Raw genomic sequence first — 14737 nt, forward strand, 5'->3', positions numbered from 1 at the left:
GTCTTTATCTCTTGCAAAAACAGTAATAAAAAATGAAGCAGTTAATAAACTAGGTTTTAATCAAGTGCTTTTCTGTTGTTTTCAGGCAAAGTAAACCTTCCAATTCTTGATACCTGTTGGTGCACTACAAACGTTACACCACAGAAAAAGTAGGTTTGCTTATTCAGTAGCATTCTGTGGCACACTTCGTTACCTCCTCTGTGAGTGAAAATGGAAGCCCAGACAGAATTGCACAAGAAATTATCAGCTTTATGCTGCAGAAAAGTGAAGAAGTTCTTCACTTGGTGTGTGCTAGGAATGCTTGGAGAAATTGTTACACAGTAGCATTACATTTGAATGTAATTATAGAGCATAACATTTCTCTCTCACAAGGTAGGAAGGTTATGTCCAGGTTCCTAATTATCTCTGTTACTCTCATGCATGTAGGCAGATCTTTCAGGAGATGATTCACGGTGTGGGAACAAGCCTGCCTCCAAGTCGGATCACATGAAGGGGCCACACGCTGTTTTATGTCAGTCTGTATTGCTATGGGCCCATACATGCGCTCAAGCAGCGCTAAACACAAGGCTGACAACGAAGGTGCAGGCTCATTACAAATTGTAGATCCTCCCCAGGTCACTCAATTTGGAGAAGACCTAAAGTATTTCACTGGCTATATAACTTTGTAGCAGCATTGCACAAGCGCTGATCCGAGAAGCCTCGAGGGAAAGAGTTTGGAAAAGGAATTAACTTTTTTAGGCACTCCTCCCTCCCTAAGACCCAGGCCCCAGCATGAAAACGAGCTCTCACTCATTTCTCAAATTAGTCACTCTTCACTGTCAGCATCTGCTTCTGATGCAAGCTTCTGCAGGCTCGGAACAAAGTGCCAGGCCCAGAAACAGAAGCCAAGTATCTTCTCCAGAAACAGGCATTTAAGTGTTTCATGCTGGGGCTTCTCATGTTCACAGTTTAAAAATAAGACAATGTTATTGTCAACATCTTCCATGTGAAGAGGTTATAAGAAGGAAATTACCAGCAAATTCCTGCTGACTACTTTGGAAATGGAGAACACTGTTGCTGCTATCATTTGTCCTAGCTCTTACTAAGTAGTAAGGTATCTCATTTAGCCTGTCATTACTTTATCATTCCCTTGTTGCTAAATTGTTTTTTGCTCTATTCACTTCCAGATAACAGGCACAAATATTCCCTAAGTCAAGCTGATTCCTGCTAAAGTAAGTCTCCAAATGAAAGCTCAACAAAATATGCTGGTGCACCTATCAGTTATAAATATAGATCATTTTTAGCTGCCATAGCCTGATATTGTTCATAAAGTAGCTGTTACCGTACATGTTTGCTTTCTTAATTCCATAGCAATTTAAACCACAGAAAAGCTGGCACAAAAAGACAAAATATTTTTTGCTTTGTATCCTGCAGTCACAACTAAGATTACTCCAAATACTATAATTATAACATTGCTACTGCCTGAAGCAGCAAGTCGTGTATGAGTTGTTACCTTCATATATCAACAGTGAACACTGAGCACTTAGAATAAATGCCATGGGACATGAACTATCAGACAAGGCAAAAGAAAATATTGTAGAAAGATTTTACATTGCAGCCCCTGTGCTCATTCTGCCCTGAAACAGCCTAGCATTGCCTCTAGCAAGGCTCTCTCCTTTCCTGCTCTTTGTTTTAAGCTGTAAATGAGAGCAGTGAAACCCTCAAAGTTCAGCTCCTGCTGCCCACCCAAGCCCTTTCCCGGCCTCCTCCCACTCTTGTGCAGCCGACACTTGCAAAACGTTCCTGCAACTACCCAGGACTCCGCATGGAGCTACCGTGCAAAAGCTTGGTACGATTACTCAAATGCCTTATTAATAAAAGTCATTTTTCTATTGCCTCACAAGCACCTAAGGCAATAAAACAGAAAAAACAAACAAACAAAAACAACATGTAGGAATAATCAGCTTAGGCAACATCTTAAACATGCTGTTTAAGATTGTAACTCCTGTATGTATCACTGTCATTCAGATGATATCAAAGCTTTCCCCACTAAGAAAAGATAGTATTTTCACAGTCAAGTGAAAATTATAAACTGAAGGGGATTCGGTCAAAGATCTGACTATTTTCAGAAGAAAATCAATAATAATTTGTAATCAATTTTGCAAAGTTGTCACAAAACAGAAAATATAAATAAGACAATATTTCTGAAATTACTTTCTTACAGTCTCAGTGGCTACAGTCTCAATGGTCTTTAAGCTGTAGATACCAAAATGAAAGATATCTGCATTAAAAACATTTGTCTCTATTCTCTGAAGAAAAAAATCTAACATATTTTTAAAGTTTCTGTGCAAAGCTCAATACACAGCTCAACAACAATACAGCTCAACAACTATAGAGGACAACTGCTAAGAAGTTGTAGAGTCTCAGGACAGTTTAGTATATGGTTTGTATTTTGATCTAATCATATCTAAAATCTAATTTGTTCAAAGAGACATGAAAAATTTCAAAAGACCTCTGAGTTCAGAAGTCTTTTAAGTTTTCTCTTACTCAGATGAAACTCTTACAAATCGATGCATATTAAAGGCAAACAGAAAATAGCTTTATAGCCAACATGTCAGAAATCACCTAATATGCATGCTTGAAATTTATAAAGATACCTGAGCCAACTGATTTTGTTAGAATCTATTTCATAAGAAAGAATACATGGAGTTTCAGGAGGACACACACATCAGAGAACAGAGACAGCAGAGAACAGAACAACTTTGCTTAATGTAAATGTAATTCTAGCATAAAAAAACTTTTCGACTTGCCATTACTAAAGCCATAGAATTGCTGAGGATTGCTCATTGAAATCCAAAGCCAAGCTAGTATTTCTATGATGATTTCTCAAATGTACTATTTTTCCACATCTGCCTGTCTACTCTGTAAGATGGAAAAGGTCATGGGAGCTGCATGGTATGGTTTGAAGAAAAAGACTAACAGTATATCATTAAAAAGTTGCTTCCAGATCTATTACTTGATAGAGTACAAGAAATTCCATGACAAGAACCACTGGAATTTCATTTGGGGTCTTGATGTGACCAAGGACTTGATGGGATGCAAAGGAGCACAGTGGACAGAAATGGATGGAGCCAGAAAATACACAAAAGCAGGATAAAAAAGGTCCACATGAAAGCTGAAACCAGGGGGTTGGGGTTTTAAGAAAGGCTTAAGAGATGAAATAAAAAAGAACAGAAAGGGAATCAAATGTGAAGAGATAATGTAATGAAAAACAAATGTGACACACTATGAATATGCGGAAAACAGTGAGAGTAGAGGACGTTGACAATACTATAAAGACTGAACAATGGAAGTCTAGCTAAAGGCACAAGGAGACAGGCTGCAGCAGAAGCGTGGCTCACCTCACAAGCAAGGAGAGTGTAAATGAAGACTTGTTTCACTCATCCAGAGCAGAAGCACACCAGTGTAAGGGTGAATTTGGAACCACAAATTGTGGCACTTTGTTAGGAACAGTTAGAGATTCCCTTCCTGGAGAGGGAAGAAAGGAAGGAAAAAAAAAGAACAGGCACATGATAATTATCTTTTATAATCTTTCAAATAATTTTTAATGCTGAGATGGTTTGAAGCTATGTTGTGCAACACTCCACTCCTTGCAGCATAGCTGTGTGGTTTCAGGAAAGGAATGGACCAAGAGAGGAAAGATTTGCACCATCTAGATGTAGATGGCTGTAGGGGTTGCTGAGCCACTATTCACTAGGGTGTGTAAAGGAATGACACATTGCTACAGCATCACAATTACAGGTAATTAGCTTTTCCTTTACATATGCTGGAGGTACTGCACGTCTTCACATTAGAACTGTAATTAGCAATCCGGTTCTTCCTAAGGGAGATGAATGTGCCCTGCAAAGTGAGACACTGCCATTCCACCTTGTGTCACATCTGTAAGTCCCCTTGCTTTGGAGGAAGGTGTCAGAATCTCTCTCATTAGATGGCATTATGCCATTTCTGCTGAGATTTGCCAAGCAGAAATGCATGTGTGCATGCTGCATAGCTCCTGCATGGTGCACCTGATATTTCAAAGATAGCACGTTACCCTCTTGAGCTGACATCTGCAGCACATGCTTTTCAGCTGCACAGGCAGGCTCAATCAGTAGGCATTGTAGAGAGCTCAGCAAAGTGCCCTGTTTCTCAGTAGTCTGTGCAAGAAAATGAATCATTATTAGAAAACCCTATCATTACAGGTTACATCGAAACCAAATATACCAATAATAAAACAACAACATGCACATTAAAGAACCAGCTACAAAGCTATAACATTACCTATTCAAGGATTCTGAAGTCTAACATCAAAATTTGTCTGCTCATAATAATACTTGCATGGTTGCAGGAATGGAAAGTTAGTTACATTATAATGGCTTAATCATTTATAAAGTTACGTAATAAAAAGCTAAGGTTTTTTGAATGGTTAATTGTTCTTTCCTTAAAAATTCTGCTCCCAGAGGCACACAATGATGTAGAATTCCCAGCTCCCATTCAAAGACACTTCCTCAGACTCACAGTTGTAGACTAGAAACTTGTAAACTGCAACCTCCTTGTGATCCTGGAGGGCTCATCCTTGGTTTTGAATGCTACAGACTGGCTATTCTGCATTGCCTGTAAAAGCAAAGACTGTTTAGATTTCCCCTCGCTACTGACTTCCCACTTTTGATTCTACTGTGCTTTCTATTATGTTCAATTATGAATACCTGCAGGACAGATGTTGAAAAGTTTGTAAGTTTGTGTCTATCAGTCACTAGAGATGAAAAGATATTTATGTAGAGATTAGAGTGTTCCCCACTCTGGAACAATCCTTTTTTTTTTTTTTTTCTTCTTTTTAATCTTTTTTTATCTCAAGCCATGAAATTTATTTTGTTAATTGCCTTTGGGGAGATTTAGCCTCTTCCTTACACCCAAGGAAACATCACTAGTAAATCTCACTAACTTAGTACTTGACATTGCTTCACCAAGAAGCAATACCTTTACTGTTGATTCAGATAACAAGCAGCAAAGCAGCAAGCCATACCTTTTTTTAAGGCAGATCTCCACACATCAAGCTAGAAAATATTTTGTTACCAAGCCTCTAGCCACCTCGTAATTCTGAACTGCTGAAGACTGTATTGTTCATCATCATCTTCAAAAGAAAAAGAATTCCCCAAGTATCCTTAACTTAGCCAAGTTTTTTCCATGCAATAAAAAAAAAAAACATCTGAAAACGTGGCTGATAGATGGAACAGCTCCTGCTTTGCATAAACTGTGTGAAGGATACTGCAAGTCCAGTCATTTTGCGTTAATAGCTTTGTTAAAAAATATCTTTAACAGGTAAGGTTCCTCCAAACATGATCCAAATACACTCACAGCCTAGCACAATTCCTAGAGGTAGACAGGGTACTCAAGGGTGTCTCAAATGGCCCTATGTACCCATGTTTGAATACTTTCTTCTCATGGTATCAACGAACTGAGTACTGGGTCCTTGGGTATGCTCCTTGATAAACTCTTCATCTTGTCCAATGTCCCACAGGCAGCAGACACCTAAGATTCTGGATTATAGAAGATATGGGAGGAATATTAGTAACAGAAATTCTTTGTCCTAACAGAAAAAACGTTCTCTCAAATTCCCTCTAAGGTAAGTTGTCATCTAAGGGAGAAAAAACATTTTGAGCTCGGGTTGGATATGCACGCCCTACATGCATATAAACCATTTATTTATGATTATATCCATTAGTGCTTTACAGCTGGCATACAATTTAAGTACATTTGTCAAAAATAATCATCTAGCTGGGGCTTTGATTCTAATTTCAAATAAATAAATTCCATGGTTGTAAATCCCTCCAGCCCCAAATGAAAATTACAGAGTGAAACCCAGCTGGCAGAGACGCCCTGCCAGAGCTGACCTGCCTGTGCTGCAGCTGAGCGCGGGGGAAAGGTGTCACACGCATGGGACAGTGCGGCGGGCCACGCTCCCCTGCGCTGCGATAGGGAGCCTGGCGGCTGCCAGAGAGAACCCAACGTGTCGCTTCTCCCCTGATCTTCTGGGGATGGAGCTGTACCACACCAGGCTGGACAGAAAGCAGAGACACAAAAATCAGGGTGGCTCCTAAGCTGGTGCTTTTTTGGAACACAAAAGCTTTCTTATAAACTCTAAAAGCTTGGTGCTCACTCTACGGACCAGGTAAACTTTTTATGCTGCATACTGCCCATTAGGCTAAGGGTCAGTCTAACACCAGAGGAACTCAATTACACAGAATATTGGTACTCATCTTCATCATTTGAAAATGATACTATTTTAAAAAATCATTCTAATTTTGCAATAATCAACAATCCCTTATCAAAATGCAAAGACAGTAACAGTCCAGCAATAGCAGAGAACCATGCAGCAGTTTTATTCCACGGCTTAAGGGCAGATGGTCAGACTGTTTCCCCAAGGATGTAAAGCTCAGGTGGCTACACTTGCTGCATTTATGCACACACATTCCCTAGAAATCTTTTGAACCCCTTGGTCAGTTTATCAACAGCACCATAGCTCTCCTCAACATAATCAGAGCTTTGTCTGTTTTATGAAATAAATATAACCAAGTAGAAGAAAGAGACTGTGCTAGTGCCTGAGTAAGAACGGCTGCAGCATGTACTCACATTTTTCGCAGCATAAGAGTACACCAAAGGGGAATAGAGGTTGAATTTCCAATTCAACCATTGGAAATGTTTAATCAGATTGCAGATTACAGTTTGCAATCAACTGTAGGGCAGAAACTGTCAGGAAAAGACCATTTGCTATATCTAGTTTTCAGTGAACAATTTATTTCCTATTTAGGAAAAAAAATCTGATTCATGATCAACTGTAAATTTTAATGGTATTGTCAGATCCAAGAATCTGCTTGCCTGTCCAAAAATACATTTATATAGTTCTCAATTATTTATTTCTCTCTTTTTTTTTTTTTTTTAAGGAAAAACTTTTCAATGGTTTAATGGTTACTGGGATTCCTTTCTTTTAAGTCTTTGGCAATACGCCTCATAATCAGGAACTTTTTGTCTTTATGGCATAGACAAATCTATTATTCCCTTAGACAGACAAGTAAGGATTTTAGCCATGATTTTTATATATTTACCACATAATTGTCAAAAATCAGAATAAATGGTCAGTTAATAGGAATGTGATTTTCACCCACTTCAGATACATGCTTTAGAAGATGTTCAGACAACTATTAGGGACAGCCCCTGCATAAAACCCTTACAGTTGCAGGTGGCAGCTGTGCAACAAAGAAAAGAAAAAGCAAAACAAAAAACACCCTAGGGGTTGAAATGAGTTGGCCAGAATCTCACAGCAGTGGGGAGTGGTTCAGTGTCCTATTCACTAGACTCAGACACAATTCATTTTAATGCATAGGGATGAGCTAAGTGAGACTGAGCATCGTAAGTGCAGAGTCACTCAAGCTGAGCGATGCCTGTGCAGGGCTGGGGCATCCGGAGGAGAGAGACCTGCTGCAGCTGCACAGGTTCAGGTTCATGACTCTCACCTAGGCCCACACGAGCACAGCTAGCAGAGCCTGGTCTGCACTAGTAACTCTTTAGGCTGCTATGCTTCTTTGTATGGGATGCAACAAGCTCAGCTCAGAATTAGTGTGGGGATCACTGCATCACAACCACATGCCCAATTTCTGCTTGCTTTCCAAAGGGAAGAACAAGAATTCAGCAAAGCAGACTTGCTTCCCCTCTGACACTGGAGCTACTCTGCCATAGACTGACCGACCCACCAGCCAAGAGAGTGGAGCAACAAGGCACCCCTGCTGCTGGACTCATCACGTTCCAATGAGGATCTGGGGAATTTGCTACATTTCGGGTGGTGTCTGCTATCTTTTTCCAGCTGGGATATAACTCTGCAAAAGGATCTTCCTTACTCAAGGCACTTCACAAAATGTTTCCAAGGCAGAGCTCATCCTGATTATCAAACGACACAGATTTCCTGAGTGATGGTAAGAACTATGCCCATGTCTTGTGCTACTTGGGTTACTGTAATTTGGCTGAAAACAGTCCAAAAGCTCCATGTGTGTTATTTCTTTGCATTTTTGTAAAACTATGTGGCAAACTCTAAACCTTTAGAAGCAATCTTTATCCTCTATGAGATGTTAGTAAAACAGAAGGCATTCTCATGACTCTTCATAGAGTTTTGAAAGGCATCACTTTGGCATCAGAAGACCAATCTTATGTTTATATAAAGGAAAACTTGCATTGCAGACACATAGACTATACTGCATTATGCAGCTTTGTTATTTAAAGTGTACTTTCTACATTTCTACAGATAAGGTTGAAACATATTGATAGCCTTTTGTTTTCCCTGCAAGAGATCAAATCACTATTCTAACACCCAAGTGCAAAATAATCACCATAGTTTCATAATTATATATATTATTATTTTTATGGTAGAGCAATAAATGTCAGAAAAATCACTTTGGTCGCCTGCAGTAGAGCAGCTTATTGTTTTAGTAACGATGTCTTCCGTTTAAAAAAAAAAAAAAGGAATCAGAAAAGAATTTCAAAACAAGTACCCACCAGGCAAATGAAGAAAAAAAATCCAAATGTTTCACTGTTTGGAAAGACAGGGTTATGATTGTACAATATGCTGACCTAGCAGAAATTTTTGAAGAGTCACTTCTAATGCATGAAAGATTCAGCAAAACAAGGTGGAGAGGATTCCTTTTTGTAAGACCATTTTTCATAGGAGGCAGACAAGGAGAAAGGCGCCCACCGGCAGAGACAACCACCTGTCCTAGCTGCCCAGCCTAGCCCTGGTTCAGTGTCCTTAACCTCAGCCCAGCTCCAAGGTGTGTCAACCAGTTTGAACAGAGGATGGAGACTTTGGTAGCACCATCTCTAACCCCTCAGCAGCCTCTTTCTGCTTCGAGAGCAAACCCATTACTTTAAATCTTAGCTCTAAGAAGAACTTGCTCACAGACCCCCAGTCCCACCCTTCACTGGGTAGCTGCTACTGATACCAACACAAAACTTACCTGAGTACCTGCCTCGTCCCAAGGCTGACTAGCTCCTAGGTCCATACTTTCCAGTTCTGCTTGGTGCCCCCTCAGCAGTACTGATCAGTATAGCTGAGCAAGTGGAGCTTAACCCTGGTGTTAATTCTAGTTCTTCTGGCAGAGGATTTGAGCCCATGCTTGAGACTTTTGCTGTACATCAAGTCTACAAGGAGGAAAAAAAAAAAAAAAAAGAAAACAAAACACTATTTAATTCAGCTTTCTGTGGATGTGTGAATTTTCTTCTAATTGAAACTACTTCATATGAAGGTGAGGAAATACACTGCATACATTGCTAGAAAGGTATCACAAAGATTAAAATATACCTGTGAATCTGAGGCAAAACAGTTTTGAATAATATGCAGAACTTAGGAATTGCAACAGAGACTTCATCCACCCTCAGAGGTTAAGAAATCCCATTTTACATAAATTTCACAATCACTGTCATCAGCCAGAAAGTAATTTGGAAACAAATTTTTATATTCAGAAGTTGTTGTTCTCCTGGGCTATGGAACAAAGAGTCCAGGGCTGTTTTTCCTAGTTTTTAAGCTGTCCCTTCTATGGGTGTTAGCTGTGAAAGTCCTGGGCAAGAGTGCAGCATTGCCTGGGCCATTTCCAGACATGGTGCCAGCAGTGTGAGCAAGAGGGGCCTGCAGCCCTCTCCATCCCTCCCAAGCCCTTTTTTTGACATCTTACCTTTGTTTCATGAAATATTCATAATTATAGAAGTGCTAAGTCCAAACTCTATTACTCATCACCTAAGAATACCCTGCCACTTAATCCAGTTGCTGGAAACCCTCCAGGCAAGCCCATATTACTTAACTTGTTTATGAGCATCAAATACCTTTTTTGCAGGCCTGGCAGATCGCAAGAGAATCTCTCACTCAAGCAGCACAAGTTCTCACTAGTGCTTTATTTCTTCTGCTTGGTTCAGTTTGCGTGTGGACCTCACCCCCAGGCCTCGCTTTGCTGCTTGCAGCTGTCAGCACTCTTGGGCATGACCCACCACTGTGGGACCACAGTCAGATGCAGGGGGACTCTGTTCACCTCCCACCCCAGCCATTCTTCTTGGTTCTTACTGTCCTTTTCTCACTTTCAAGAAACTACTTCTTGCACCAGGATGGAATGGTTTCTTTTAAAACCATGCAAGTGCCTGGAAGAGTTCCTTCTGTTTCTGCTTTGTGTGCGTGCTTCCTTAGAAGGAGCTGGCAAGTTACACAAAAGCAAGTCTGTCTCTCAATAAAGCACATCTTCCTGTAAAGCTTCTCCTATACATGCTCAAAATAGACAAATATTTCTGATAACTACACACACTAGCTGGGTGAAGAAGCCAAAAGGACACATCTGATACATAAGAATGCTACACTGAGCTGCTTGCATGTCCCCTTCTTCAGTCACTTTCATGCATAGCCTTGTCCAACTCCAGGAGTGGTCTGGAATGGGAAGAACAGCAGAGTCAACAATGCACTGACTTCACATGAGGGCTAGACCGACCAGTTTACAGTTCATCTGAGTATGTCCACACTTGCAAAGCCACAGCCACACCTGACAGCAACATCTCCCCATTTAAATATTTCCATTGAAGCTTGTCAACCTAAAGGCATGTGCCTAACACACACTCACACTTGTACATTTTTCCCCCCAATTCAAACACCTACTTCATACACTTGCTAGTAGTAACCTGCAATGATTTTATCCATTAGCTTACTATTTCATCCTCTAGCTTTATCCACTATTGTTATTTATTTATTGTTATTTACCATTTCTTATTTATGGTATTGTATCATTTGGAGTTTGCCCTTCTGCTTTCTCTGGAACATACCATAAAGAATGCAATGGAGAGCAAGTTAATATCACTTCTTAGTGAGTTAGAATGGCAAGAGGTGTTCAGAGGCATATATATATATATATTTAAAAATTTCACTCTTGGATTTCAAGAAGATGAAAGACATCTGGACTTTAAAAAGAAGAAACGTGGTTTTCTTAAGATGAAAGACATTATAAATATATAGAAGGATGATTCCAAAGAAATTCCACAAGCAGACTTAATATTTGGAAATACATTCCTCATTAACACTTTGAAAATCATTTCCTCTCTTAAATCTCTGACAGAACCTGAATGTAGACCTTCCTATTTCTCATAAAAGCACTATTAGCAAATATCAATAGGAACGGGTCTTCTCATGACACTTACTTTTATATTTCTGTCTTCTCTGTATATAACAGAGACAATATTTTCTTAGTATATTTCAAACAAAGCTGATCCTAACCAGAGCCGGTACTGCAAGAAGAAAGCATGCACACTGGCAAAAATATAAATATCAAAGCCTATTCAAAACCTTGAAAAACATTTATTTCAGCATGTAAACTGATCTAGTCTATGCAGAACAGTATCAACGAGACATTAATAGTTGGAGTAACAAGTGGAGGGAACTTGAGCCAGGAAGAATAGTGCCAAGTTTTAAAACTACCAAGTTGCAATAAACACAGCACAAAGTTCTAGGGCTTCATACCAGAATATACAAGGAAGAAAAAGAAAACAGGAGAAAAAAAAACTTTTGATCCTACTTTTGCAAAGTTTGCATTATAGCGATAGCCAGATTTCTAGTTCAGTTTTCATAGTTGCATTATGCTTGCAGTCTTCAAAAAATAGAGCTTCACATAGGTCTCTCTCTTGAAAACCTTACAATCTACTCAGATTTACCTAATTTCTGTTGCTGGTCAGTATTTGCTAACTCCCAGGATATTTGAGACCACTGAGCCAGGTGGCCATAACAATTAGGTTTCCTAACCCCTGACTCCATAGAGATTATGGAAAAGTATTCCAATTTCTTAACTACAGAATAATCATTTTATTCTATGGATACATCAGGATTTAAATGAAAATCTCCTAAAACAGCTCCTGAACACCACAGAATTATGGAACAGCAACATGAACATTTAGAGAATAAAAGAAAAATGCATGCAGTAATGCCTATGGGAGTATCAGAGAGCTGGAGTGCATGCCAACCTTTCCACATAGCACAAGAAACTTGAATTGGCAGGTGGTAATAAAAGAGAAAATTGTTCCAAGTTTACTAACAGGTTCTCTAGATAATGTCTATAGACATGTTTGTTTTTAAAACTTGTGGTCCTGCTCTAACACTCCTGTGAGTTTGGTATTCTCCTTAAAATTCCAGCACGCTGTGATACTGAGAAGAGTTTTGCTAGAGCTGCGATAACTAAGGAAATGAAAGACACCAGCTTGGCAAGTGAAAGGAGTCGCCTATTTCTCATGTTACTCTAGGGAGAAGCTGAACTGCCAGCAGATAGAATGAGGAATAGGAAAGAAACAGATGGTTATTGTCTAGGTTTTGTGTGACTAGAGAAAAATAATCTACGATCAGCATTTTACTATTTTCTTTACCCAGCACTGCTTTTAAACACCAGTTTAAAAACAGTTTCAGAAATTGAATTTCCATTCTTCCGTAATCTCAGTGTAGGTGAAAGGATGACTCACCTAGATTGGATTGTTTTGGACAACCAGAGAGACATGGAAAAATGGCAAGTGCGGGAACAAGATGACAGTAACTTGAGATCAAATGAAAAGAGGCAGAAGTTTTGCAAAAGGAAGTTTTTACAATGATTGTTCCTGCTACTAGAAAAGAAGCAAAATATTAAAACAATCCACAGATTATATCAGAATATAGTGTTAGGAAATTAGTAAATTGTACATTTGTTCTGTGAAAATTTAAAAAAATCTTATTTAGGGAGGAACTTATTATTATTATTAGAGAGTCTTATTACAAAGACTTGTTGACCTGAGAAGGGTGAAAAAAAAAGTATATTTCTTATCTAGTCCAGTCCAACTTCGAGATCTATCATGAGAACAGCAGATGTTCAAACGTGGGCTGTAGATATTTGTCTGTATTAGAAAGAACAAATGTTAAGCAAAGTTTTCCTTTCTCTGCCTTCATCCTACTGAGTGGATGAGTCACGCAGTTTTGTAGAAATTGTATGAGGCAACTATAAATATGTCCCTTATTTGGGCTCCTAAGTTGTTAACTTAATAATAAATAATTCAATTACTTATTTTCAATTATCTTTTCCAGTTAACTTATCCGATAATTTGTTTTTCTCCGCTTTGGAAACTTAGCTGTGATTGATTTAGTTATGAGTTACCTAATAACAGTGTTCCCCACATTAGCCAGAAATGTTTCCCAATTTATCTACATATCAAATATGTGTCATTGTAATGCAAGTGGCTTTTTTGGAAGAGCGAATAAGTTTCTTTCTCCAAAAGAAATGCTGCTTTCCTTGGATTCACTGATACTTCTCACCCTGGTGAACAGCATTATCCCAATCCAAACCTTAGCAGAGCATCCAGGTTGCTGCCAAATTTCTTCACATATGTTCTTAGAGTAAACTTTGTTCAGTTTAATTAACAAATAAGAGGGTACAAAATCAGCTCCCTTCAGTACTAGGCAGCACTTCTCTTACCTGAAAGAGATGAGACCTGCCTGAGTTTTAAGTGCAGAGCAGTCCTGCAGATAATATGGCTGTTTGCTGCTGTAACACCCTTGTTTCAGGGAGTTGCTTGTTCAGAACTCAAAAGTATGAAGAGTTGTGGAACCCGAGGTATTTATAAATATCTTAAGTTGCTCAGTAGGATTATCTGGTGGTGCAGGGAATGCATGGCTCATAGCAGAACAATTTCTAGATTATCAACATTAACAGGTTAGATAAGATTCCTTTACTTAACCCACTCTAAGTACTCTACCTACTACTGTTTGCTCTTCGAGTCTCTTCTTTGTGTGCATAGCAACACACCTCACAACTGACAGAAATTAAGGCAAGCTTATTTTTCCCTTTGTATTTCTGCAAATTTATTTTCCTTCTGATCATCAGCCAACAGCTACCTTCTGCTGGCACTATCGCTTCATCTGAAAGAATGAGCAGGGCTCAGTCCCCTGTGATGGACTATGATATCCTCAGGTCCCCCTATAACTACTGGAGGATCGTTGCTTCATCCCTCAAAAGAGCACTTAATTCCATCTCAGCAGCTGTTCCAAGAGCCCCAAAACTCTGCAGTCTGTCTTCTGTCGGGCCTTCCATTAAAGCACTGCATCTTTCTGTGCTTTACTTCATACTGTCACTTCTGTTCTCATCAAAGATGCTCCATATGCTGGCACAGCACAGATGAAGCCTTGCCTGTGTCATGCTTCCAGTAGCTTGTAGCAAAGAAGAAAGGAATGCAGGCATCTCCGTTTTCCTTCCTCTTCAAGCTCACAGACCATGATGCAGAAGGGAGTTATTGAGAGACAGTTTGCAGTCTGCAGGCACCAGAGGATAAGATATGTTAAGGAATTTTTTTCTATGTCCACCTGCAGACTGGACCACCTATGCCTTACAGATTTGCTCCAGCATTTTTCCCCAAAAAATCTCAGAGGATGTCTTCTAAGTACGGAAAGTGCAGTAACTTGCTAACAAACCCTCAGCACACTAGGGTGGTGGGTGGGTTTGTTTGTTTGTTTGTTTTTCAAATACTCACGCATTCCTCAGACAGCTACGGTTCCTTGTGCAGGTCTATGTAACAGCCCTCCTCCTTCACACAAAATCTGCTGTGCAGACTCCTAAATAAATCACCTACTTTCAGATCTGGATTGCTGACTTTCTATCCTGTTTAATCATACATTTCTAATTTTGATGCTGACAATAAC

General features: G+C 39.4%; 1 protein-coding gene across 1 annotated transcript in view; it reads right to left on the minus strand.

Moving 5' to 3' along the window:
• Positions 1-5276: 5276 nt before the first annotated feature.
• ANKRD22 (ankyrin repeat domain 22) overlaps positions 5277-14737 on the minus strand; it is a 39380-nt gene continuing 29919 nt past the window's right edge. Inside the window, exons 8-10 of the transcript XR_003251280.1 lie at positions 9021-9204; positions 5910-6074; positions 5277-5555 (exon numbers count right to left, since the gene is read on the minus strand). The gene's annotated coding sequence lies outside the window, so the exon portion shown is untranslated. The remainder of the gene's footprint in view (positions 5556-5909; positions 6075-9020; positions 9205-14737) is intronic.

The sequence above is a fragment of the Nothoprocta perdicaria genome, unplaced genomic scaffold (genome assembly GCF_003342845.1).
Source record: "Nothoprocta perdicaria isolate Ctin4 unplaced genomic scaffold, notPer1 scaffold_111, whole genome shotgun sequence".
NCBI lineage: Eukaryota > Metazoa > Chordata > Aves > Tinamiformes > Tinamidae > Nothoprocta > Nothoprocta perdicaria.